This window comes from Garra rufa, chromosome 22 (assembly GCF_049309525.1).
Source record: "Garra rufa chromosome 22, GarRuf1.0, whole genome shotgun sequence".
In the NCBI taxonomy this organism is placed as follows: Eukaryota; Metazoa; Chordata; class Actinopteri; order Cypriniformes; family Cyprinidae; genus Garra; species Garra rufa.
The window spans coordinates 4088941-4105718 of NC_133382.1; the positions used below are offsets into that span (position 1 = coordinate 4088941).

The following is a 16778-nucleotide window of genomic DNA, read 5'->3' on the forward strand; positions in this document are numbered from 1 at the left end:
TTAATTTTTTACTTTGCAAAAATTATGGAAATGTTACTTTTGAATGAACTATGTGTAATTGACATTTTGTGTAAAAAAAAAAAAAAACTTAAAAAATAAATCAGTTATTGTCATAATGAAAATCAAATCTGTAATTTGTTTATTAGAATTATTTTAAATAATGGGATTTGTCTTTTTTTTAAAACCTGGAATTAATTATAATATTTTAGCAAAGAATAAAACCATAAGGCTCCACAACTATTAAATTCAGAAAAGTATGTAAAATTGTAGAAAACTGTTAAAAAAAAGAAAAACTAGAGACCTGAGAATCTGCGAATGTAGAAGCTAAATGAAATTTGTTTTCAGAATGCTTCTAATAAGTTAAGAACACATTATCTCTGAACGTTCTCTGATATTTAAAAATGTTTGTTTCTTGATTATTTTCATTTTTTGCTTTGCAAAAATTATGGAAATGTTACTTTTGAATGAACTATGTGTAATTGACATTTTGTGTAAAAAAAAAAAAAAAAAAACTTAAAAAATAAATCAGTTATTGTCATAATGAAAATCAAATCTGTAATTTGTTTATTAGAATTATTTTAAATAATGGGATTTGTCTTTTTTTTAAAACCTGGAATTAAGTATAATATTTTAGCAAAGAATAAAACCATAAGGCTGCACAACTACTAAAATTCAGAAATGTGTGTAAAATTGTAAAAAATGTAAAAAAAAAAAAAAAAAAAAAAAGTTGACCTGAGAATTTGCGATTGTAGAAGCTTAAAGAAATATTTTTTTTAGAATGCTTTTAATAAGTTAAGCAGCAGAGAGAATAGTCACATGCTGAAGGCTTATATCATGTTCGATGTTGTAAACACTGGTGGAGAGATGATATAAAGTGAGAGAGAAACTCGATCTGCTAATATTCCACTAACAAGGGAGCGATTACACAGGATCCCGCTGCACGGCACAACATGAGCGAAAGCCAAGCAAACAATGCATGAAGGTCAGCAGCTCTGCTTGCTTTACTGAAATGATCTTTCTGACCTGTTGCCCACAGGGTAAGTGTCAGAGATGCAGTCATGTGACACAGCAGTACAGTAGTGTGTGAGTGTTTGTGTGTGAAACACGTCTGAGTGCACTGGCACAGACACGGCCGCTGCTGTGAGCTATTGCGGTTAAACATTTTAAGTTGATTATCTGGTTGATCACTTCACTATCAGTTAATTGTGCTTAAAGGCTGCTCCTCCCTGCTCTGGGATTGGTAAAACGCTCAGATCCTCTCAAGGTCAGATGCAGTGTGAGAACTAGTGATGTGCGGATCGATACTAAAATATCGATATCTCCGATACCAGCTTTGTATGTTCTAGAATCGATTATCTGATCAAAATATCGATTTTTCAGTAATTTGGAGCAAATATGTAGTTTATTGGAAATAGAAATACAGAGGAAAGTAACCACAATTACCCTATTTTATCTGAATAATGCCAAGTTAGTCAGAACTACTTGTTCTTCCGCCTGCCAAGTCATGTGCGTAAAATGGCACTGTACAACTGCAGAGCACGCTAGTAGCCTCTCAGTCCGCTTGCACATGTTGTTCAGTGACGCTGTCAGTCCGGCGGGTTGGATATGGGTGAACGCAAGCGAAGTTAAACTTCACTTCTATAAACTCAAACGATGTGTTTTGTGACACGTGTTACAAAACAGTGAGGTACTGTGGTAATACCATAAACCTAATTAAACATCTACACAAGACAGAATATGACGACGTCATGACAAGGCGGTCAGAAGAGGAGGAAATGAGAGGCACAGGTGCTGCTAGGGCGAGACAGACATCGATTTCAGAGTCCTTTGGTGCAGCAGGCAGGCACTATCCAGGTACAGAGGGAGAAAATGTGGCGATGTGGCTGTATTTTGGGGGCTTGGGTTTTTGTGACAAAACTACGGCAGTTCCCTGAATTCTTAAAACAAATTTGGTTTAGAACTTTGGTTATATGAAATAAGTAATGAAATAATTAAATGAACAAAATGTCTGAATAGTTCAGCTTGGAGTAAAATGTGTCCCTGAGATAATCGCACAACAATTCAGCCGGCCCAGATTTAGAGTAGTTAGGTAAGGTTATCTGCAGAGTAGATCATTTAAATTACATTGACAAGGCTGCATTGGACTTAACAGTACATTTGTTAAGATGTTCAGGCAGGCGTTTGAGATATACATGCTCAGATGCTGTCAATAACTATGTAAGTTGGCTCTTTTTTGTATGATAATTCTTCATCAATAAACAAAAACCCGTAATATAACTCGTATTCAGTATGAAGTGACACTTTTAAGGACACTTGTTACTTTAATTTCCCAAACAGTTATTTTTGGGCAAAGTATCGGTATCGGATCGGTATCGGCGATACTCGCCTTCATTTTACTTGGTATCGGATCGGATAGGAAACCAGTGGTATCGCACATCACTAGTGAGAACGATTGCAAGTGCATGAAGATCAGCAGAGACTCCGACACAATAACCCTACGGTGGCCTCTCTCGGCCACCGTAAATAACACTCGCTGAGGCCTGTTTTGTAGCCGTGAACTAGTCTTGAAATTTAATTTACTCAATTTACATTCAAAATGTAACCTAACTCAAATCCAACGTTATAAACTGCCTAAAACTGTATGCAATTTGCATGATTTCTGCACAAATTTATTTTTAACACAGTGGATGAGTAGTTTGCTCAGTTGTCATAAAACGTTATTTTAAATAAATCATGAAATTAAGCTGTGTAAACTATCTACATTCATCTTATACTAAATATTTATAATAAGACTGAATAATAATAATACTACTACTAATAATATAATTATATTTAAGAATACTATTCAATTAATATACTTATATATAACTAGTAATAATTAAATGCAACTATATTGTATATTTTAAAATCTAAAACACACTGCTTATGACTTATTAATCATCAATGCCTTTAAAATAGTTTTAAATAAAATATTATTTAAACCTTTTAAAAATGTGTTGATAAAATATTTATATTTAATATTCTAATTAAACTATTTTACAATACAATTAAATTAAAACATTAAAGTCTTGATAATTATATATCTGTTTATTAAATATTTAAATTCTTAAATATAATTACATTTTATATTTCAAATATTGTTTTATAGCAATATTACAATAGAGTGTCGATAAAAATATTATCTTATATTAAATATGTAACAATTTAAAAATATTACTATATTTTATATAAAATATAATATTTTTGTTTTATAGCATTTGTTTTATAAATAATAAATGCCTATATGCAAAAAATTATTACAATGCAGTGTTGATAAAAACAATAATCTTGTATTAAATATTTAATTTTTTTAAATATTATATTTCATATTTCAAAACATAAAACATAATATTTTTGTTTAATAGCATTTGTTTTATAAAAAAGTGTTAATAAAACATTTATCTTGTATTAAATATTACATTTTTTTTAAATATGACTATATTTTATATTTCAAAATATAAAATATTATATTTTTGTTTTATAAAAAAATACATGTCTATATGCAAAAAATACAATACAGTGTTGATAAAAATATTTAACATTTTAAAAATATTACTATATTACTATTACTATATTTTATATATTTAATATTGTTTATAGTGCATTTTCAACATGTTTACTTCTGAGTTTGAAAAACAGAAGAAATTAGATATTCTATAAGACTATGCACATAAATGCTTTAATGAGTAATATTTTGAATTTTTATTCATAAAACTATTTTATGAATAAATAAATTACATTGCAGATGTAAATTTTATATGTAAATTGGAAGTAAATGTAAATATCACAATACTCGCAATCATTAATTACAAATATAAAATAATATTGTTTATTGCTTATTGCAAAATATTCATATTGAACACAAAAGTAGTCTGACAGCAGGGGGACAGACTTGGTTCATCTGCAGTGTTTAATGACTATTCCAGCTCTCTGATTGGCTGATCTTTTGAAGAATTCTGGGTAGTGTAGTTTTTCATTGTGAAATTTGGTTATTAAACACTTCCTTTGTTTGGTTTGGTTTCTGTACCATCTACATTAATATTATTTTAACTGGATTTTTTGGTATTGTTTTAACCAGAATGGTTAAATTGTAATGCCACACACTATCTGTAGATCATTATATGTACATTTTCCAAGGCCTTTGATAAGTACTGGTTATAAAGGACGTCTCAGTCACGCAGCTGTAAGTACCTCAGAGCGCTTTGAGAATCTATCACAATAAATGGCTCATAAATTGGCTGATGATAAGGGATCTGCCGGAGCAGTATCTCCATCAGCTGAGCTGCCTGCTATCTGTACAGGTGGAGTTTAATCAGCGGCTTATATTACTCCCAGAGTTATTGATTAAGCCAAAGTGCACATACGGAGTCTCTAGCCATTTATTACCTGCCATTTATTCAGACCCAACAGAGGAAAGTTTTGTGAGCCTGAAGAATTGAATTAGCATTTGTCAGCAGCTTTAAACCAACCAGTCTTTAGTGGTTTTAAAATTGGCTTACTTTGGTATAAAATGTGCAGAGCGAATCCTTTGCATCAGAGAGAAGTATAACCATGTTTACATGGAAATATAAATGCATATACTGTACAAATGTATGGCAGTCTCTTCTGCTCACAAAGGCTGCATTTATTTGATAAAAAAATACAGTAAAAAGGGAATTTTTAAGGAAATCTCTTCTGCTCATCAAGCCTGCATTTATTTGATTCAAAGTACAGCAAAGACAGTAAAAATTTGAAATATTTTTACTATTCAAAGTAACTCTTTTCTATTTAAACATATTTTAAAATTGAATTTATTCCTGTGATCAAAGCTGAATTTTCAGCATCATTACTCCAGTCTTCAGTGTCACATGATCTTTCAGAAATCATTCTAATATGCTGATTTGCTGTTCAAGAAACATTTATTATTGTTATCAATATTTAAAAAACAAACTGAATACATTTTTTTTTTTCAGGATTATTTGATGAATAGAATGATCCAAAGATCAGCATTTATCTGAAATAAAAAGCTTTTGTAACATTATACATTATATCTTTCAAAAGCTTAGAGTCAGATTTTTTTTTTTTTTGGAAGAAATCGAAGGAATTAATGCTTTTATTTTGAAAGGATACTTTAAATTGCTCAAAAGTGATGATAAAGACATTTATAATGTTACAAGGGACTTCTATTTCAGATAAATGCTGCTCTTTTGAACTTTCTATTAATCAAAAAAAAAACAGAAAAAAATAATACTCAGCTGTTTTTTAACATATTAATAATAATAAATGTTTTTTGAGTGGAAAATCAGAATTATGAATGATTTTTGAAGGATCATGTTATGATGCTAAAAATACTGCTTTGAAATCACAGGAATAAATTACATTTTTAAATATATATAAATAGAAAACAGTCATTTTAAATAATAAAAATATTTTAAAATTGCACTGTACTACTTAATTTTTTTTTAAATCTTACTGTTCAAAAACTTAAAAACCTAAAAAAAAAGCAATAATGTGAAATATTTTTGTATTACGTCATGATTTTCATAACATTTTAACATTTCAAAATATAAATATATATATATATATATATATATATATATATATATATATATATATACATACATACAGACAATTTTATTGTGTTTTTGAACAAATAAATGCAGCTTTGGTGAGCAGGGGAGTCAATATTATATATAGTAGCTATGTACTAAATTCAATTAATAACTTTCTTCTCAGTACTGTGTTTGTAGATTTGTCCAGCAGCCAGACTAGTAGGCAGAGGTTTTTCCTCAGGGATAATATACTGTCATACTATTTTCACCAGAAAAAATGATCAAATATAAGTGGTCCTGAGTTGCTTGTCAGCTCTCTTTCTATTCTGGTCCCAGCTAGATGTGGGAGAAAGTCCAGTTGGAAGCATTTCCATGCTATTACTATAGAAACCAACATAAGTGTGCAGGAACATGTTTACATTATACATTTAGTTTGCTGAATATTTCAATTGCAAAAGTCTAAAGATCAGCTTTGAAAAACACAAGGGATTTGTCTGTCCTCCCTGCAGGCTGACTCACTGTTTCTGTCATCAGCTGAACTGATGTGTGTCATCCTGAAACTTACTAATAGATCTGAAACTGTGAGAACTGGGTGCATGTGGCGCTCTGGTGTTCAGATTTAGGATGAAAGATGACCTTTTCTGGCGTTCAGTGGGTCATGATGTCTAGAACCCGGGTGAAGAAGCTGCTCACGACCAGGTCCTGAAGTTTAGAAACTTCTAGAAAACTGAGCTGTAGATAAAAAATTTAAAAAATTGTGTAAAAGCAAAACTTAGGTTATAACAACGTTGTGGGAACATTGTTTTGAAATGTTACTAAAATGTTAAAATGTCCAGTTTTCTTTTTTTGATTAGAACGTTATTTAAAGGTTACAAAAACATTTCTTACAGCGTTCTACAGGGTTCATACAGACACATAAAAATGAAAATCAAGGACTTTCAATGACCTTTCAAGCACTACTTTTTTAATTTTTAATCTCACTTATCAAACAATGTCTTCTTTCAAATTCTAATAAAAGGCTAATTGATAAATAAAAATATGCTGATAAAAATGGCAAAAATAAAGCAAAGCACATGCAAAGTACTAGTACTACACTTTTACTATAGTAAAACGATGTTTCATTTTCTTATTAGATTTGTATTTGTGTATACTTTCTTTTTTATTCTCTTTGTTTTGTTTTGATGTCCTCTACTTTTTAAGAAAAAAAACCTCACGAAATTGCTATGAAATCCTGATCTGAAGCAAATGATTTGCCATACATGCTCCAAAGTCTTGTTCAGAATCAAATGATTTGCGCTCAGAATTCCTGATCTAAATCAAATGATGAAGCCCCGATCTCAATAATGATTTGCGAACATCACTTTAGATCAGGACTCGTAGCGTGGACTGCGAATAATTTGACTTAGATTGGAACTTCACATATCATTTGATTTGAATCATTCAATGAATGACATTATTCACAAACCCGCTCTGATCTAAATCAAATGATTTGTGATATGCTCACCAAAGTCCCGATCTCAATGGAATCGCAATACACGATTTGAAATCCCAATCTACGTCAAATGATTTACAAACCTCCTCTGAAGTCTCGATTTATATCAAATGATTTAAAATATGCACACAAAAGTCCCATTCTCAATCAAATGATTCAAAATACATGATTTGAAGTCCCAATCTCAGTCAAATGATTCACAAATTCATTCCGAAGTCCCAATTTAAATCAAATGATTCAAAATACGCGCACCAGTCTCATTCTCAATCTCAATCAAATGGTTCAAAATACATGATTTGAAGTCCCAATCTAAGTCAAATGAATCACAAACCCTCCGTAGTCCCAATTTAAATCAAATGATTCGCAATACATGATTTGAAGTCCCAATCTAAGTCAAATGATTCACGAACCCCCTCCGAAGTCCCAATCTAAATCAATTGATTCACAGTCCTGCTCCGAAGTTCAAATCTCAATCAAATGATTCCCAATATGTGATTTGAAGTTCCGATTTAAATCAAATAATTCACAATTTAAATCAAATGATTTAAAATACACGCACCAAAGTCTCATGCTCAATCAAATGATTCAAAATACATGATTTGAAGTCCCAATCTAAGTCAAATGATTCACGAACCCCCTCCGAAGTCCCAATTTAAATAAAATGATTCACAATACATGATTTGAAGTGTGATACCAGTGTTTTTTTTTTAAATGATATTCATTTTTCATATACCCCAATACTGGTGAGTGTGTGCGTACAAAGCGCTGGGAACACGTATGTTGACGCAAACAGAAACCGCAGCTTGCACGTGCTTGTCTGAAGCAACACATCTGAGGTGTGGACGTATTTCAGTATATCTGAGAAAGACCCAGGGTTAGCGATTTGCAAAACTTGTAATGCCGAAATTTCAAGAGGGGGTGTGTCTGCAGAGATGAGAGCAGAGATCGGCGCATTGTGCGCAGACAGATGTAGCTTTCAGTGAGAGAAAAACAATCGCTTTACGTTGGTGTTACGTCGCAATATTTTAAAGATATGTCTTTTCTATATACTGTATTTTTATTAATATTTATGTTTTAAAGCCAATGGATATCACACAAGCAACGTGGAAACTGATCAATATGTTAAAGTGAAAGTAAAAACTGACTTTCAGCATCTGATGTGCATTCTTTCAGACAATGAGAGACGATTATACTTCATATGCTGATATTAATTTAGTCCCTTAATATTTTTCTTGTGCCCCGAACATGGTGGAAAAAAAATAAAAAAGAAACGTATTTTGTGTAAGGTTTGTTTTTGAAAGTCTTAAATAAAGCTCTTAATTTTCATTGATGACTGCAGTGTTATTAGGAGGTTATGAAAGTCATAATTATGATTTCAGGTGGTCTTAAATGTGGGGACTGAAAGACAAGAATTGCGATGAAACTTCAAAAGGCTATCCATTGAATAAATATGAGCGCTGCACGTTTCAAAATCATTTGTTGCGCTACTTTGTATACTACCATTCTGACAGCGCCTCCTGCTGGAAGAGAAACGCGTAGACTTGTAAATGTGAACTTGTGAAGAATGCACAATAAAGTGTTGTGTATTTTGACTGCAAATCATGAATTCTGATTTCTTCACCTCATTACAATTATGAGTGCCACTGTCACTTCTTTGTGAACAGCAGCATTTTGTGAGACCAATCAAACCTGGGTTAATATTAGTCCGGTCAATGTAAGCCAATATACTGCAGTAATTATTCTCTAATTTATTAGGAAATGTGGTTAACACCTAGTCATGCATGAAAAAAAAAAATACCGTCATATACCGTGATACCGTATAATTTTGAAAAATACCGTGATATAAATTTTTGGTCATACCGCCCAGCTCTAATTTGAAGTCCCAATCTAAGTCAAATGAATCACAAACCCCCCGAAGTCCCAATTTAAATCAAATGATTTGCAATACATCATCTAAAGCAGGGCTATTCAATTAGATCCATTTGAGGGCCGGATTATCCAACTGGAAATTTGAAGCGGGCCAAGGGGATGGGGGCCGTCCCGATCTTTTTCTAGGGTGCCTATACAATTTCATTGAAATGCATATTCACTAAAATGAACTAATATTACCAACACCAACATCTATAAAAGGTTAAGGTGCTGTCTGTCAATCAATAAAAAACAAAAAACAAAAAAACAACATTTTTTTGTAATTAATCATGAATAATTGCATATTTATATATTTATACTGTCATAATTTCACAATTAACCTCCAAATTAAGGTAGAAACAGTAAAGTATTTTTAAATATGTGTTTAATAGCATCTTTTAGCCTATTATTAATGAATTATTGATATTAATATTGCTACTGGTGTCTCTATTAAATGAATTTTCTCTCAGTTTTACATATTTATCATGTCCATTCAACATTACAATAGAATTGAAAGCCAAACATTTAATAGGCTCTGAAATATATTACAGCTTTTAATTTAGGTGATTTTAAAACAATCTTCACATAAACTATAAATTGTATATGCATAAAATATACAGATTATTATTGCCATATACTGGTTATAATCGTTATTTTATGTTTTTAATTTTACATAAGTGTTTGTTTACCACAAAGTATATTTTGGCCATCAAAATAACATTCAAGATCATAAGCGCTTTAAAGTGCTTAAAATGGTTGTGCAAAATGCTTGAAAGTCATTGAAAAGTGCTTGAATTTCTCTCTCAAAAGGTTGTCCAAACCCTGAAATGAATAATGTAATAACATTCGACTTTGCTTAAGTTGGTGTGACTTCTGACATAGCCTACATCAGCGCTGTTTATAACAGAATTCTGAGCAGAATTTGAATGATTCTCACTGATCTTTCAGCAACCTTAATTCATTCTGGGCGAATTCAAACACTTTTCACTGGATCTCGCAGCACTGTGCAGTAACAGTGTCGCGAAATCAACTTTGGTTCCCGAGGCTGTTCTGAGCTTGGACAAGTGTTTGCGTTGCGGTCCGAGCTGATAAACGGTCCGCGCTGCGCAGCTCAAACGTGGCGCGCTTTGGTTTCTCTTTCGCTTCGTTTGCCGTTTAATGTTTCTCAAATGAAACAGAAATAGCAGCGCAGCGCTTATGAGTTGAATAACGCGGTGGTCGCGCTAGTGCGAAGGCTCACAAAATTTAGTTGCACCGGCAGAAAAAAGCGACCATTTGGTCGCAGTCTGGAGCCCTACAAGCCCTTGTCAAATCTGCCGTCTATTGATGTTGCGATCTCCAGTAGACTGTTGTTGTTCTTGGCTCTCTTGCTTTTCTTTTTTGGCTGGCCCGCCGCCTAGTGGACAAACTAATTCAAGCCACCTGCTGCTCCCTCGGGCCGGACGAAGATGATTGGCGGGCCGCATTGGGCCCGCGGGCCGCCAATTGAATAGTCCTGATCTAAAGTCTCAATCTAAGTCAAATGATTCACAAATCTGCTCCGAAGTTCCAATCTCAATCAAATGATTCAAAATACATGATTTGAAGTCCCAATCTAAGTCAAATGATTGACGAACCCCCTCCAAAGTCCCAATTTAAATCAAATGATTCGCAATACATGATTTGAAGTCCCAATCTAAGTCAAATGAATCACAACCCCCCCGAAGTCCCAATTTAAATCAAATGATTTGCAATACATCATCTAAAGTCTCAATCTAAGTCAAATGATTCACAAATCTGCTCCGAAGTTCCAATCTCAATCAAATGATTCCCAATATGCGGTTTGAAGTTCCGATTTAAATAAAATAATTCACGAACCCGCTCCGAAGTCCCGATTTAAATCAAATGTTTACCAACCCCCTTCGAAGTCTGAGTCCCTGCTCCCAATCTCAGTCAAATGATCACAAACCCGCTCCAAAGTACCAATCTAAATCAAATGATTTGTGATGTATGATATGAAGTCCCGATCTGAATCAAATGATTCACAATACGTGAACCGATTGGAGCGCTTCGAAACAGTGATTCATTTTGGGATGCAATGTTAACTGATTTCGAAGTTTCGAAAAGCTTTGTTTCTCACATCACTATACTTTTTAAAATCATTACAAGCGATGTCAAAAATTAATGGTTCTTTTTATTTGATCTGGTTTTTGCTATTGAATCGCTTGAAATGAACGATCGAAGTAGAGTTTAAATCATTTGGAGCGGTTCCAGCATAAATGACTCAATTGATTTGGTTTTATCTGTTTATCTGTTCCTCATTAGTTTTCTAACATTTAGTGAAATTAGCGAGAAAAAAGTATGTTTTTTGAATTGTTGAATTTTGTGTCAAAAGATAAGTGCTTTTTGAAAAAAATTACACATTTAAGCACCTCTTCAGGAATATTGCTATTTTCAAGGGTTTTCCAGACCTTATTAGAATGTTATTTAAAGGTTACAAAAAGAATTTAGTTTTTTTTTTACCCAAAATATAACATTATTTAAATGTTACTTTTATATTCTTAGAATGGTCAAATGTCCAATAATCTTGTGATTAGAACATTATTATTATTATATAGAACATAACAAAAATGTTTCTTAGAACATTCATCAAGTAAAAATAGCATTCTGAAAATACTGATATAAGAGCATTTTATGAGAACATATATCAAATATTAATAAAGTTGTAAGAACATTCCATAAATCAAAACTTGTTAGTGAAAGTTGTGAGAATGTTCCCTGTTGGCTGGGATGGGTTTCTGTCATATAGACAGTATAGTGTGATGATACAGATCATCCACAGTTATTAGCGCAAATGCATGCAAAACACATTCAAAACAGCAAAGTGAGGCCAAAATGGCAAGCTATGAGAGGATGTATACGCCTGCCTCTTGAGATGTGTACAGAACATCTAAAGCCTAATTGACTCCAGGCACCCCAACACCACGTCACCCTCTTTTTTTGGCGGTTGGACTAAAAGCCTGGAGATAAAGTCCAGAAATAGAGGAGAGAGAGAGAGGGAGAGGGAGAGAGAGAGTGAGTCATCCATATCAGCTGCACTAGTCCCTGGGTGAATGTTAGCCTTAATGCCTTTAGTGCACACACACGTGTAGCCAGAAAACACACACAAACACTTACTTAATGATATGAGCATGCAGACCAAAACACCTGGTTAATAACAAAACTGAACCTCAGTGTATGTCTGAAATAATCTTTCATTTACTAATTACTGTATAACAATTTAACCCCTTAAGCGCCACCTCCCATTTTTGAACATAGAGGTTAAAGTGCACTATCCAAACTTAAAGTGTTACAATTCATGAATGCTTTGGAGTAAAGACCTAAGGTTGGACTCTAGTTTTAAAGACGACAATCTGCAGATTATTGCATAAGTGGAATCTTTTCAAAATATTAAAGTGTCAAAAATAAAGCTATAGAAGTTTACATTTTCTGTTAAGGAAAATCACTGCACCATTTTATTTTATTTTATATACATTTACAATATATTTTTCAATCCAAAATTGATATAAAATAAAAGCCTTATGTCTAAATAAGTTATGTTCCAAATTTGAAGTTGATATAAAAAAATTGAGGTTCCTGTTAGATTTTATTTAGGACATTATAGCACAAACAGCCATCAAAAATAGATTTTTTAATGCATTTTTCTGTCACAAATGTTTAAATTTTACTGTCAATATTACTTCTATCACAAAATATTGAATCTTGAGACTCAGACCTTTCCAACCATGTGTATTTTGTCAAAATATAAAAAGTTTTGATTCTAAAAGACTGTAATATATTTTGTAATATGGCACTTGGCACCGCCCACTAAGGGGGAGGAGACCAATAAAAAGCTTTCAAATGATATATCATTTATGATGATTACTAAAATATGTAAAAAAAAATAAAAATAAAAAATACAGTGAAAAAAAGCATAAAAAAGCGGTGGGCCAGTGACATTTAGGGGTCTAAACAAAAAAATCTATGATATTATTATATACACTACTGGTTAAAGGCTCACTAAGGCTGCAATTATTTGTTTAAAAATACAGTAAAAACAGTAAAAATTTTGAAATATTATTACAATGTGAATATATGTTAAAAAGTAATTTATTCCTGTGATCAAAGCTGAATTTTCAGCATCATTACTCTAGTTTTCAGTGTCACATGATCCTTTAGAAATCATTCTAATATGCTGATTTGCTGCTGAAGAAACATTTCTGATTATTGTTACAACTGTGATACATTACTATTCAAAAATTTGGGTAAGTATCATTTTTTTAAAGAAATTGATACTTTTAATTAACAAAGATGCATTAAATTGGTTAAAAGTGACAGTTAAGACATTAATAATGTAACAGAAGGTTTTTATTTTTTAAATAAATGCTGTTATTTTGAACTTTCAATTCATCAAAGAATCCTGAAAAATAAAATGTATCACAGTTTCCTCAAAAATATAAAGCAGCACAACTGTTTCTAACATTGACAATAATCAGAAATGTTTCTTGAGCAGCAAATCAGAATATTAGATTGATTTCTGAAGGATCATGTGACACTGAAGACTGGAGTAATGATGTTGAAAATTCAGCTTTGTTTACAGGAATAAATAACACTTTAACACATTCACACAGAAAACAGTTATTTTAAATAGTAATATTATTTCACAACTTTTACTGTATTTATGATTAAATAAATGCAGCCCTTGTGAGCAGAATAGACTTTCAAAAACATTTTTAAAAATCATAATTAATTCCAAATGTACAGTGTATATATAGTGTATATAATATCTAAATATATATTTATAGCATCAGTACGCCAGTGTTTTAATCCTCTTACTGTATGTTCTCTGCAGTCAGATGAACTCTGTGGACAGATTGAACAGAACATTATCTTGCCCCAGTACATAAGATGATCCTGATGAAAAGTACAGTACTGTTGGCAAAGAGCTGCTGGCTTCATCTGGGCAAAAGTTCAGCAGTGACCCATCATGTGTGAACGGATGAGAGGACTTCAGGTCGTGACTCTCCAAACAACTCCTGCTCGCTCAATGTCACTTCACTGATGCAGACTGTCATTTTTGGTCTCCAAACCATTTTAATAAGTACTAGTAGGTTTATTTACTAAAAAAAAATACTAAGATTTTATGTAAGTGCACATGTTTCATCACCCATCCATATCATAGAGCAAAAAATAAATTACTTAATTTAAAAAAAAATATATACAGTTGAGGTCCAAATTTTACATCCCCCTTTCAGAATCTGCAAAATGGTAATTATTTGACTAAAATAAGAGAGATCATACAAAATGCATGTTATTTATTTAGTACTGAGCTGAATAAGATATTTCACATTAAAGACGTTTACATATAGTCCACAAGAGAAAATAATAGTTGAATTTATAAAAATTACCCCATTCAAGTTTACAAACACTTGATTCTTAATACTGTGTTGTTACCTGAATGATCCACAGCTGTGTTTTTTTTTTTTGTTTTTGTTTTTTTTTGTTTTGTTTTTTTGTGATAGTTGTTCATAAGTCTCTTGTTTGTCCTGAACAGTTAAACTGCCCGCTGTTCTTCAGAAAAATCCTTCAGGTCCCACAAATTCTTTAGTTTTTTGTGTATTTGAACCCTTTCCAACAATGACTGTATGATTTTGAGATCCATCTTTTCACACTGAGGACAACTGAGGGACTCATATGCAACTATTACAGAAGGTTCAAACGCTCATTGATGCTCCAGATGGAAAAAACATGCATAAGGTGAAAACTTTTGAACAGAATGGAGATGTGTACATTTTTCTTATTTTGCCTAAACATCATATTTTTTCCATTTTGTACTGCCCTTCAGAGGCTACAGAAGATACTTACATGTTTCCCAGAAGACAAAACAATAAAACTTTACCCTGATCTTCAAATTCAAGTTCAAGTTTTCACCCCCAGCTCTTAATGCATTGTGTTTCTAAGCATCAGTGAGCGTTTGAACCTTCTGTAATAGTTGCATATGAGTCCCTCAGTTGTCCTCAGTGTGAAAAGATGGATCTCAAAATCATACAGTCATTGTTGGAATGGGTTCAAATTCACAAAAATGCTGAAAAACCAAAGAATTTGTGGGACCTGAAGGATTTTTCTGAAGAACAGCAGGCAGTTTAACTGTTCAGGACAAACAAGGGGCTCATGAACAACTATCACTAAACAAAAACACAGCTGTGAGTCATTCAGGTAACAACACAGTATTAAGAATCAAGGGGGTGTAAACTTTTGAGTGGGGTCATTATTTTCTCTTGTATAAAAAAAAATATGCATTTTGTATGATCCCTCTCATTTTGGTCAAATAATTAACTTTTTGCAGATTCTGAAAGGGGCATGTGAACTTTTGACCTCAACTGTATGCAAAATATATGTTGTAAAAAGTGAATCTTAATGAAATATCTTTTTAAAATTGAGAATAGCTTAAATAGTTTACAGTAAAGTAGCTCACTAATGATAACCATGTCATGAATTATGGCTGTTATTAAGGGAAATACTCAGTGTAGTAAATCATCTGCTTTTCTCTACAGATCTGCAAGTCTGAAGTCATTCTGACAGAAATGTTTGGGACAGTGTATGAGGCGTTTTCTCATTGCAGCTCTCAGCTTTGCTTTGCTCGCGTCTCTCGGCTGCTTGTCGTGAGCTCTGGTGTCGCTGCACATTTACAGCTGACTTGCATGCTATCTGTGTCTCAGCGAAGACTGAAGTCTGGATTGTACGCAATGTACTGACGCACTTTTTCCTGGCTGGGATTCAGCAGCAGTGGCCTGTGCGACTGGGACAGCATCTTACAAGCCAGATCTCTACAAATAACCAGCGTAAACTAAGAGTTTAGCTGCAGAAATTACATCTGGATATTCTGAACAGGACATGAAAATTGCCTATTAGCTATTCTGTTGAAATGCTATATTTTTGTCTTTGACCTTGCTGGATAAAACATTAAACTCAATGGCTAGAGATGGAAGTCGTTAGTTCTCTTTTATCAAAATGTTATATTAAAGGACTACTCCTGATAATTTACTCACCCCTGTGTCATCCAAGATGTTCATGTCTCAACCAATTGAAGGTTAAAAATGCATTTTCAACGCAGCTTCAAAGGGCTCTAAACGATCCCAGCTGAGAAATAAGGGTCTTATCTAGCAAAATGATTAAAAAAAATTACAATTGATATATTTTAACCTTAACTGCTCATTTTGCCTAGCTCTGTGATGCGCATGCATACTCTATGTACTCCAGTTCAATACAGTTAGGGTATATCGAAAAACTCCCATCTCATTTTCTCCTCCAACTTCAAAATCATCCTACATCGCTGCAGAAGTACCGACCCAGTGTTTACAAAGTGAACATGCAAAGAAGGTCAAACGCCCTTTACAAAAAAAGGTAAAACAGCAATGTAGGGCGATTTTGAAGTTGGAGGAGAAAATGAGATGGGAGTTTTTCGACATACCTTAACTGTCTTGAACCAGAGTACTTAAGCATTTGCATTTAAGAAAATAACTGATCATTTCACTAAATAAAACCCTTATTCTTTTATTTGAAGCTTATTTAAAATTGCATTTTAACCTTCAATCTGTTAAGCACCATTGAAGTCCACTATATGGAGAAATCCTGGAATGTTCTCTCAAAAAACCAAATTTCTTTGCAACTGAAGAAAGAAAGACATGGGCATCAAGAAATGTTTATTTTGGATATGGAGTAATCCTTTAATATCATAAAATTAAGCAAACATTTGGTTTCAGCATGTATTAATGTAAAAAAAAACTGGT

At 32.7% G+C, this 16778-nt stretch overlaps 1 long non-coding RNA gene across 1 annotated transcript; it reads left to right on the top strand.

The window, feature by feature from the left end:
- Nucleotides 1-1575: 1575 nt before the first annotated feature.
- Nucleotides 1576-15969, top strand: LOC141297909 (uncharacterized). Its single transcript, XR_012341485.1, has 3 exons — nucleotides 1576-1854; nucleotides 13841-14095; nucleotides 15543-15969. It is a non-coding gene; the product is annotated as an uncharacterized lncRNA (long non-coding RNA).
- Nucleotides 15970-16778: the final 809 nt, after the last annotated feature.